Below are 12,220 nucleotides of genomic sequence, written 5' to 3' on the forward strand. Positions count from 1 at the left end.
CTTTAGTGGTAACAACCCTAGTAGAAATGAATCGTGGCGCAATATTGTACTTTTTATGGGCTCTATATTGTTTACCAATATTGCTATAATATATTCTGTTAACATTTTCCCATATAAATCCAATATTAAAACCAATAAAGGCCCCATATAAAACCAATATTGATAAACAATATTAAAATCCCATTCAAAACCAATATAAGCTCAATATTGAGAACCAATATAAGATTAATATAAATAAACAATATTTACCCTATATAAAAAACCAATATAAGCTCAATATAAATAAACAATATTTACCCCAAATTCATAATTATTATTTAACCCACATTTAAAAATATTATTTAATTTATATAGAAAAACAGTATTTAACTCATTGATAATAAAAGTTTATTTATTCTAAATGAATACATACATTTTTAAATAGTTTATGTATTGAATCTTGATATCTTTATTAACAATTTACACATTATTTTATGATAACAAGATACAAAACAATCAAAATATTTTCAGTCATTATAATAATTCAGAGGATTTTAATGATAAATCATATTCATAATTTTTGTTAATCCTATCGCCGTAATTGTACAAAGACCAAGCCATTCAAACAATTTGCAGACTTAATTATTATTTCGATGTTTTTTTTTTATTTTCACACATGTTTTAACATTTTCTTGAATTCGATCATGATTACACCTGAAATAAGATAAAATTTATTAATATTTTATAGCAATATTTTCGAAATATATTGATTTTATAAACTCATAAATTCAATTACTTAGCTTTTAGCAAAAAAAACATTTCAGGCATTATTTTGCAGTAAATATAATTGTAGTTTATCTAAAACTCATATTTTCTAGAACTCTATCACAGTCAAATCTGAAATGATTAAAAATACAGTAAATAGAAAATTTTAACATTAATTTAAAACAGCACAATTATAGTTTTAAATTAAAACAAAAAAACTATTGTTGGAAATACGAATACCAAATATTCAAAAGCGATAATAAGTTATTGAAAAGTCTTCATTTAGTAAGTTTGTTAATATTTTTATTACCTTTTACCAAATCCATTCTTGCTATGTGATAGTTTTTATATTACAGCTGATTTTACATCCATTTCAATTTAGTCAATCTAGAATATATAAAATACATCATTGTTTACTAAATATGTATGTTGATTTATATAAGTAATAAATATACTTACGTGCTTTAAATATAAAACTCAAAATTATGTTATTTAACCGCTTAATTTTAATTATAAACTGTTCACAAAATAAGTTTTTAGCAAATTATTACATATTTGATATCATAGATCATTTTATTATTCACTAAATATTCACTCAAAATTCACGAACTAAAAATAAGACTTACTATATATTATGAATATTTTTTAATATTATAATAAATTCTAAATTCAACAAGAATTGCTAAACGCACTGCGTAACAAATTTCAGTCTACTGAAAATTACGAAACTCTGCTTGGCTTGCGCTTTGTTTGATGGTGTAGGTGTAGCATTGTTAATCAAAGGGCGGTTTTTATGTTTTTGTATTTTATGTTACGAAGTATACGCTCATTAATTTGTCGTTATTAGTTTATTCAGTGTAGTAGTCATTAAAAAAAACTTTATATATAACAAAGTTTATATATAACTCTTTTTTCATTCATTTCAATATGAGATAGTTAGTAAATTACATAATCTGTGAAACGTTAGTTAGAAAATGTTCAAAACGAAATTAATAAAAACGCCATTAATTATATTATATCAAATATGTTTATATTTATAAAATTTTAAATATTTAGATTTATTATTGATTTTTTTTCTGAATTATATAAAATAAATTTTATCTTCACAAAACAAAATTAATATTTCACTTATTTTATTCTACGTTTTGGGCTTATGGATTCTTTCCTTCTTCAAGAACTAACCAACAAACATTTTTTATAATCACACTCTTTTCTATGTACACAATAATAAATTTAAAAAAATCTTCGTTTGGATTTAAGTTAATTTTTTAATTAAACTTTTACTCTTAAATAACATTAATATAAATAATAAACTAGTATAGTAATATAAATAATAATTGCTATCAAGAAGATGTAAGAATATGTAATTAAAACAAAAGTGCAATGACATAATATTTGTTCATAAAATACGTATAAAATAATTTTGGCCACAACTGACACAGTCAGGTAGAATATTTCGTCGTAGGACAAAGGACACGCATAGAAGAAAGGACTCGCATCGTACACGAAGTGAGATAGTCTTATACAAACATCGGTTATATGAAAGAAAGAAGAGACACTCTTGAGTAGTTTCTCAAAAACAGATGTTCGTACATATATATGGTATGGTCATACATACATGTATATATGATGCAATTTCAGAAATTTTTATTCTATGAATAAATATAAAACGTCTAAATTTATAAATATAAATCGATATATTACTAGCAGATATAACAGATTTAAATAATATTAATACATACAAACCAGGGTAAAACAAATTTAAGCAAGTCATGTGACTAATCACAAAATTTTATTATTTAACTTTTATTTTATTCGAAGTTTTGTTTTTTTATCAAACATTGTGTTTACATTTTTTTCTCGTTTACTCACATTATTTAAATTTATATATATATATATATATATATATATATATATATATTCTGATACTTTTGCACTATTATAATCTTGTATAATTTTGTTTTTGTTTTGTTTATTGAATGATGGCCATACTTACAATATCGTTAAATAATATAGTTAATAAATAAATACAATATAGTTAAATTATTTATTGCTTTTTTAACGTCCCGTAGGGAAAAAATAAATGTGAATATAATATTTACAATTTATATTGAATTCATATAAAATTTATATCAAACTATTAATTACGATCAAGCTGATCGAGCTATGTATTACCTAAGATATTATCAATGAGTTAAATTCTGTTTTCTATATGAATTAAATAATATTTTTAAATATGGGTTAAAATAATAATTTTGAATTTGGGGTAAATATTGTTTATTTATATTAATCTTATATTGGTTTTCAATATAATTTCAGAAAAAAATGTATCACCCCCACATTTAAAATTCATATTGAATTTATAACAAAAATATATCAAAAAATTAATTGCAATCGAGCATATGACTTTTTAAAAACTTTAATCATGATTTTGGTGCTAATTAATTATTTAAAGTTGATTTTTTTCGTAACCCTTATAAAGACCACATATTTCCCAAGTTCGATAATACTGAAGAAACGAATCGTGGTTGCCCAGAAAAAAAAGCAAAACCCCCACATTTAAAATTTATATTGAATTTATAAGAAAAATGTATCAAACTTGTAATTGCGATCGAGGATATGACTTTTTAAAAGCTTTAATCATTACTTTGGTGCTAATTAATTATCTAAAATTAATTTTTTTCGTGACCTTTATAAAGACCACATATTTCCCAAGTTCGATAATACTGAAGAAACGAATCGTGGTTGCCCAGAAAAAAAATGCATAACCCCCACATTTAAAATTTATATTGAATTTGTAAGAAAAATGTATCAAACTAGCAATTGCGATCGAGCATATAACTTTTTAAAAGCTTTAATCATGATTTTTGTGTTAATTAATTATCTAAAGTTAATTTTTTTCGTGACCCTTATAAATACCACATATTTCCCAGTTCGATAATACTGAAGAAACGAATCGTGGTTGCCCAGAAAAAAAATGCATAGCCCCCACATTTAAAATTTATATTGAGTTTATAAGAAAAATGTATCAAACTAGCAATTGCGATCGAGCATATGACTTTTTAAAAGCTTTAATCATGATTTTTGTGCTAATTAATTATCTAAAGTTAATTTTTTTCGTGACCCTTATAAATACCACATATTTCCCAAGTTCGATAATACTGAAGAAACGAATCGTGGTTGCCCAGAAAAAAAATGCATAACCCCCACATTTAAAATTTATATTGAATTTATAAGAAAAATGTATCAAACTAGCAATTTCGATCGAGCATATGATTTTTTAAAAGCTTTAATCATGATTTTTGTGCTAATTAATTATCTAAAGTTAATTATTTTCGTGACCCTTATAAATACCACATATTTCCCAAGTTCGATAATACTGAAGAAATGAATCTTGGTCGGCCACAAAAAACTTGGATTTCGCCCACATTTAAAAATCATGTATAATTCGTGTAAATATAAAATTAGAGGCGTAAATCAGATGGTAAACATGTTTATTATTTGTAATAAACCATATAAAACACTTTTCCGATGAATTTTCCAAATTTTCCATAATTTTGAAAACAAATATTGCCCGGTCCATCTAAAGACAAGATTCGAATATTGCGCCACGATATTTTACCCCTCTAGCCACGATACATTTCTACTAGGGAACTCAACAAAAATTTCATGTAATTTGAATGCAGGTTGGAAAATATTTGTTGATATCGTCAGGATATGGAAATTGGTTTTATTATCGTAAGGTCATTATCTCACAAAGAAATTTGTATTATTTTCAACTAAAAAATAAAAATATATAGAAAACATAACAAAAAAAAGCTCTCCATGAAGTTGATGTAATCAATTAGCGACCGCTGTAAATTGCCTTTGTGGTACCTTGTTAGTCCAAATGACACGTTTTTTTATGAGAAATTATACATATTATATATATATATATATATATATGCATATATAAATAATATAATCTCGTTAATAAAATACATACATGCTTTAAACAATTATAAATTTAGTAGATTCGTCAAGAAAATTTTGAAAAGCTCAAAGAGCTTAAGAATTTAAAGTCTATCCTAAATGATATATTTGAAATAAATTATAGAAATCAACATTAAATAATTGACTTATTTGACAGGACGATTATTTATACTATTTATTCTTGAGACAATTACCTTTTTATAATATTTTTTGTTCTGTATTTTTAATGATGAACAATGATGACAAACGTCCTGCAACGTGAGGTACAAAACATTTTTATATATATATATATATATATATATATATATATAATAAACAAAAAACAATTACTACACATATTTAATATATTTTATAAATAAAGTATTTACTTAGCAAGAAGAACAAAGAAACTTTGGTTAGAGTGCAAAAGAAAGTATTAAGAGCTTTCCGAGATTTTTTATCAATTTAGAAAATTTAGGCTTTATGCTAACAAACTATACTCAATTTTGATTTTCATAGATTTTAAAACTGTTACTAAAATAACTTTAATTTATTCTGTAACGATAATAGATATTGTCGTCAAAAGGTTGCACAACCCTAGGGTCACTGGTTACTATATACAAAAATAATTTACATCATATAATAATCCAAAATTATCAAGTTACTGAAAGCTTCCTAATTTATTAATACTTATTTTATTCAAATAGTTAACTAATAAATACAACTATTAAATTTTAATTTAATTTACTCGAATATTCGAATATTAAGACCGCTAATTAATTTAATAACTTTGATGAGAGTAAAACAAATTAACTTTGCTAACGAGCAAAGTCGCACAGAAATAATAAAAAATCAAAACTAAATAACAGTAATTAATTTCCTTAATTACTTATGAGTAAAAAATGGCAATGTTTATTAGTCTGCAACACGAAAAGAAGTAAGTATTTCCCATATATGTCTCGAGAGTTATGTCTGAATCAATAAAATTTAAATATAAAATTTTAATTTATAAAAATAACTCAAATAAGTACTTCCTCTACTATTGCGATGAAAAATTCTGTCTACAAGTGGAAACCTATAAAATCTACGTATTTATATGTTTTTCTGCTTTCCTGGAAACTATTACTGCAAATTACTGGCCATAATTATAGTCATAACTAATAAAGCGGATCGATTATTTATTTATTTGTGTTTTTGCGACGATGTGACAATTTCAGATGAATCATTCATTCAAGAAATTGTGGCGTTGTTGCTATGAAAAGTCGATACGAAAATTTATTTATCAATTAAACCATCTTGTTCGGATCGAACTTCGTCGCCTAATTAGAAATGCCACGTGTCATATTGATGATCGTATATTTATGGACACATTATAGTTTTATTAAACATTTATTCACAAATACTACGTGTGGATATTATATCTTTCTAAAAGAAAATCTACAGCGCAAATGAAAAATAATTTCAGAAAAAAACTATAAAAAAAGTGTTAATCGAATGGTCTTCATTTTATTGAAAATAAAAAAGTTAATTATATTTTGATCTGTAGTAGGCTCTACAAAAAATATATAATCGAGCTAAAAACAGTACTTGAAATACCATTGCTTAATTTTTTCATAATCTTGCAAGTAGAATTCAAAATTATATTTCAAAAAAATTAATTTAAAATTAAAATTATCACTAAGATTTTTTACATATTTGTTGTAGTATGTTAATTGAAAGAAAATGTTTATTGTTACAGGCATAATTTGTATTTTTATTATGAATACCCTAATTTTACTATGAATGTTACTCAGCTTCAATTTAATGGATAGATATTTGGTGGAAAATGCTTAAATATTAGAAAAAATCTATAAATGCTTTCAAATTTCCTAAACATTGATTTATAACATATGACTTACAATAATTATTGGTATTAAAGATATTTTTAAGATACTTCTCTAGATTGTTTAAAATGCCTATTTTTCTAGAATACAATGAAAACGCCCATATATAAAACGTTGTACTAAAAATAATGCTTCCGGAAGAGTGTGATGTTTAAAAAACTATTAATAAAAATATATAAACAATAAATTTATTATTAAAAATAAAAATGTCATCACATGCCATTACCCATACCGTATAATATTAGCAAACTGTCGGTTACATTAGCATTAGATAATGAATATGAATGTGTTAATTATCATTTTAGCAAAGATAACACTAATATGAAAGGCCTTATCTAATCAGCATATATTACTAATATACAAATGAATACATTTCTTTTTATCAACCGGCAACGGAATAGATCAAACCGAGTTTTAGTGATTTTATATGAAGGGAAAAATTAGACTATTCGGTTATAGATACATTAGGACCTCGTTAAGACGTTTTCTAGAGACCGGACCAAAATCGAGTTTGAAGCAAAAAAAGCATTTTCATGCTTTTCATGCAACTTGTGTTAAGGCAATGTGCCACTTACACCTAGTTATTATATTAATAGGTAGCATGATATTATTAATTATGTGAACGAGAATATAGTTAAGGTTTCAACGCAAATGATTAAATAATTTAATGATAATTTAACTATACTTTAATATAAGTATGACATTTGGATGTAAAACCATATTTATTAGAATAAATTTAATTTAATTTAATTATATTAATTAATATTGAACGATCGACTAGAAATAGCTAATATTAATATTCTGCTAATTTTTTGTATTATTCATTTTCTAATTTTTACTTAAGTGTATATATAATAATACAGTGTTCATTTTAATTATAGAATGAATGAATTTAACATCAAGTTCAACCAATTTTACTTACAATTATGAACTTCTTGTATTATTTAAGTTCTAATATTTTTTTAAAAGTATACAATTTATTGTTGTAGGTGCTCAATTATTATATTGATCTAAAATAAATATTTTCATTTAAAAAACTAATTGCCATAACTTTCTGCATCTTAATTCGCATATGTTTGTGTGCATTTATGGCGTCTCATTTTTATAATGTTGACTAGATATTGAATTATTTAACATTCATGACAACCTCTGCAAATGTTGGATCACTAGAAAAAAACAGGTAAGTTCGCAATAAGGTATAATCGCAAATCTTGCGAGCTGAAACGCATTTGCCAAAGTCCAAATATAAAATTTTACTTCATAATATGATTCATAACATCAATTAAAAAACGCAGCAATTATAGAAAAGTTAATTAATTAGTTCATAATTTATTTACTTATTGATTCTATCCTAATTAAGAAATTATATGTGATTGCATATAACGATGCAATTAGAAACAAAATTATATGGAAAGATTTACTTGTTCAAATTGTAGTTATAAAATAATTGCAGATGTTAATTGAAGGAATAGGCGCATAAATTAAAGATGTAAATATATAATATATAATATAAAGATATAATAAAATAAGGATAATATATATGTTGACAAAAAAACTAACGTTTACTCTGCATTTTTGGTGTCCTAATACAAATTATTATATTTAAATTTATTCTAATAGAAAATAGTCAATAGTAATAACGTAAAGAGTTATCAGATAAGTAAAAAAAACCTATTGTGAATCTTATATTACAAATTCATATTCAGGCAGTTTTAGAAAAGACTGAATTGTTAATAACACGTTTAGTTGAGTTTATCCATTATTTAACCATTTTCTAGCAAATATGTATCCATTGTAATGAAGCTGTATAATATTCATAGTAAAAATTAGATTATTCTTCTCTAAAAATTCATAGAATTGGCCGCGTTATCATAAAATATTGAAGCAGTAGAAATTAATGTTATACGATATACGTAATAGTATCTTTTTCCACAAGGCCAATTTCCGATAAGCAAATATAAAGATCGCAAAATGATATCAATGTGTTTTGAAATATTTCCCTGTTTTTATTTCAATTTCAGAAAGAAATAAATGAATTCTAGCTGATTGAACAGAACTACTAATCCGCCGAAATTTATATGATATATTGAAATTATGTAACGAGCAACAAAACTTCAGATTTGATTAGCAATATAATCTTTAAATTGTACATATTTCGATAATTTTGTAATCACGTATAAGGTAATATATTTTTTAAGTAAATTCTAATTTGAGCAACAATGTATGTATATTCTAAAACCTTATAACATATTAGTTCATGTAATTAATAGGAACAAAGATTAGAAAAAAAATTAAATACTGGTAAACTTTGGGATTTTTAGTAGTGATATTTATACAATAATATTCTAGATATTTTCTAATGTATAATTGCTATATTATTTATATTTCTTATATCTAACTGCTGTATTACCATGATCAAAGATTTAAAGAAAAAATAATTGGCACTAAATATTACTAAACTTTGGAATTTTTATTAGTGATATCTGTAGAAAAGTCGCCTCTAGATATATAAAAATGAGTAGCTGCTAAATATGTTTAATTATACTAGACAAAAAATTATATATTTACTTAATCATATGTAATATAATTTATGTAGTTTATGGAATATTAATGGAATCACAGATTAAGAGAAAAAATAATTGACACAAGGTATTCCTAAACTTAGGGATGTATAGTAAAGTCATCTTCCGATTGCCCATATATTTTGCAATGACTATAATTGCTAAATAAGTTTAAGTATGAAAAACAAAGTGGTAGATGATATATGTATAAATATAATAATTGGTGATAGAAACCTTATATCCTGCTAGATAGATTGAATGCTCCATAAGCCGGCTGCGGCTGATACGCTCGCTACCGATGCGCCGTTGATGACAGCAGATCAGCTCGCCGACAGAACAAAGTTTTCCGAGATATTTAAAAAAATCCCAATTAAGGAAAATTAAATGAAAAACTATCGCACGATATAACGCCAGTCCTCACCCCGTACACGTAACACGGCACACATCACCAACTGGAAGACCGTACGGGGGTTTGAGATGAGTCACGTGCTGAGAGCGCGCGTGTGTAATAAACACTATCAAAATATTTTTATGTTATATGTACATTGTTTTGAACTGTCACTTTGTTTTATTTATTTCTTCACACACAATTCAAACACACTCGCACCTTTCTTTGACACTTTGTAGGGTCCGCGATCGTCGAACGGGTACAGTTATTTTTAGTATTGTTTGTGTTTTTCTTAAAAAATTAGTAGTTTTCCGCGTTCTGAGTGGGGGGTGGTGTATTAGATTTTTAATATCGAACGGGGGAGTCTTTGTGATAACGCGCGCTCGTTGTTATTGTTGACGGTTCGACGGACGTCGCGGTACTGTTTCAAGTCTTAAGCCGTGGCCCCCACGAACACGAACGCTACTAGCGCGCGACTGACTAAAAACACTTCCCCCCTTGGCCCGAGACACGAAGCTTTCGTCCGTCTCTCCTTCGACGGAGAGCACGCTTGTGTTCGCGCTCGGTCGCCCCGCCGCCGCGGAGTCATCTATCCCCGCCCGGCCGGACGATACATCGGGCGCGCCGTTCTCGCACACGGAGCGCGGACGGCCGAACGGCAGCGCCGAGGAAAGCACGCAACTCTCCGAAGAGAGGGTGATACGGTGTATAGTCACTTCCGTCCACCCTTCGCATTTCTTGCACACAATCAAACCTCTATCTTCGTGTGTTATCCTAGCACATTTTCTGCGAGGCATGCGCGCCGAACACAACATTTCTTTGGGATAAACGAGAAAGCCGCTAGTTTTCTTTCTGACCAGCGATGTCGAACCGAAAAGAAAAAATGTAGTTTTCGGACGCGTCGTCTATTGATGAATGGAATACTGCTCTTTTTCTCTAGCGCTTTTGCGGTCATATATCATTTAGACAACAGCGAATGCTTCCTGGTAAGACAAATCGGAAAGATTTATCTGCTGGGAATTTTAAATATTTTTTGTATTGGAAATATAGGATTCCTGTATAGGAGTATCTATAGCATAGAGTTTTGCGTAGTACATTTTAATCCTGCATATGTACAGAACGCTCCAAAATATATCAATATATATATATTTCATATAAGGTTGTCAAATATCTCCCTTCCGCCTTTTTGTATTATAAACCAAGAGCAAAAAAGCGGAAGGGAGATATTTGACAACCTATTCCCAACTGGTTGATTCATGCCGACACGAATACACCTACCATAAATGAAGTAATAACAAAAACAGCACATAAGTATAGAAACAAGCTAATCAATCACCCAAATACATTAGCAAACTCATTGATAACAGAGAACTATCGAAGAAGATTGAAAACAAAAGCGCCATTGAATTTAAGCCATCAACTCTCCTGAGAAAAAATGGAAATAACTTAATCATTATTTATTAGTAATTATTCAATAATAAAATATTGTGAATTTTATATCGAAAGGAAAAAACAACTACTGAGTTGTTTTTTCCAACATGACAATGTAGTATACAATGTCCCTTCTCGGCGGACTATTGTAAATTCATTAAATTTACTAAATGTCCTTTACTGGACAGTTGTAAATAAAAGAGTTAGTAAAAAAAAAATATGTACAGAACGCCTGACGCTAAGAAGTTCTACATGCTGCATGACATACTCGATTTGGTATAAGAAAAAGTTTAATTTAGGGCCGTCAGATCAGTCATACATGTGTGACTTAAAAAATAGCGTTTTGGCAAAAAAATGAAACAATAAGTTTCATCCAAGTAATAATATGATCGTAATTTTAATTTTAAATAGGTGGTGAAATCCTAAATTTGCCAGATGGTAATCAGATTATCAAATTTAAGTCGTTACATGCGATAAATGCTATAGCATCCACAGTAAGTATTATTTTACTTCTATTTTACGCAATATGCTTCCCCAAGCTAATTAGTGACTATGCAAAAAGATACAATAATACAAAAATACCTAAAGACTCAGTTAGTAATTACATTGATACGTATATGAATTACAAAACATAGAATTATATAAAATTGTGTTAAGTTTCCTCGATACATTTTTAACTAAATTAATAAATTATCTAACATAATTACCTTGGCCAACGTGAAAAAATTACCTTCATTTCCGAGTCAATTAACGTGTTAAGGAATGTAATTACTGGTATTATTTATTAAAACGATTATAATAGAATATTTTAAATAAATAAAACACCAATTGTTCTAATCGAAAATAATTGCACTCGTACGGTAATATGAATATCGATAGCTTTCTCGGCAAGCAGTTGGAAAATCATATTTGTGGGTTTGGCTTATTTAACTAACACTAATGCAATGTGATATTTCATTTTGCACTCCCTCATTACATTTGAATAAAAATTAATTTTTTTGAACTTACCAATATTAATTATGAGGAACAAAAAACATTCTAATATTTTAGTTCTAAAATATCTGATAATGGTCAGAAGATTTTGAATTTTTAAAGTGATTTTATTTCCTACAGTTTTACTTGTCCATTTCAGGACAGGCGTAAAAATTAGTATATAAAACGGCCAGGTTATAGTCGACAATTTTTACTCATCGCGAGTTTCAATTATAAGATAATTGAAGTAGAAATGTGAGATTTAACCAAAAGGTTACTATACTATGTCC

The 12,220-nt window shown here is 27.0% G+C and overlaps 1 protein-coding gene across 1 annotated transcript in view; it reads right to left on the reverse strand.

Annotated features, from left to right (window-relative positions):
- LOC113383763 (protein tramtrack, beta isoform-like) overlaps window positions 1-9,701 on the reverse strand; it is a 170,632-nt gene extending 160,931 nt beyond the window's left edge. The window contains exon 1 of the mRNA XM_026622022.1: window positions 9,374-9,701. The gene's annotated coding sequence lies outside the window, so the exon portion shown is untranslated. The remainder of the gene's footprint in view (window positions 1-9,373) is intronic.
- Window positions 9,702-12,220: the final 2,519 nt, after the last annotated feature.

The sequence above is a fragment of the Ctenocephalides felis genome, unplaced genomic scaffold (assembly GCF_003426905.1).
Source record: "Ctenocephalides felis isolate EL2017-DRISC unplaced genomic scaffold, ASM342690v1 CF-g0.4_SCAFFOLD_03570, whole genome shotgun sequence".
Classification (NCBI taxonomy): domain Eukaryota; kingdom Metazoa; phylum Arthropoda; class Insecta; order Siphonaptera; family Pulicidae; genus Ctenocephalides; species Ctenocephalides felis.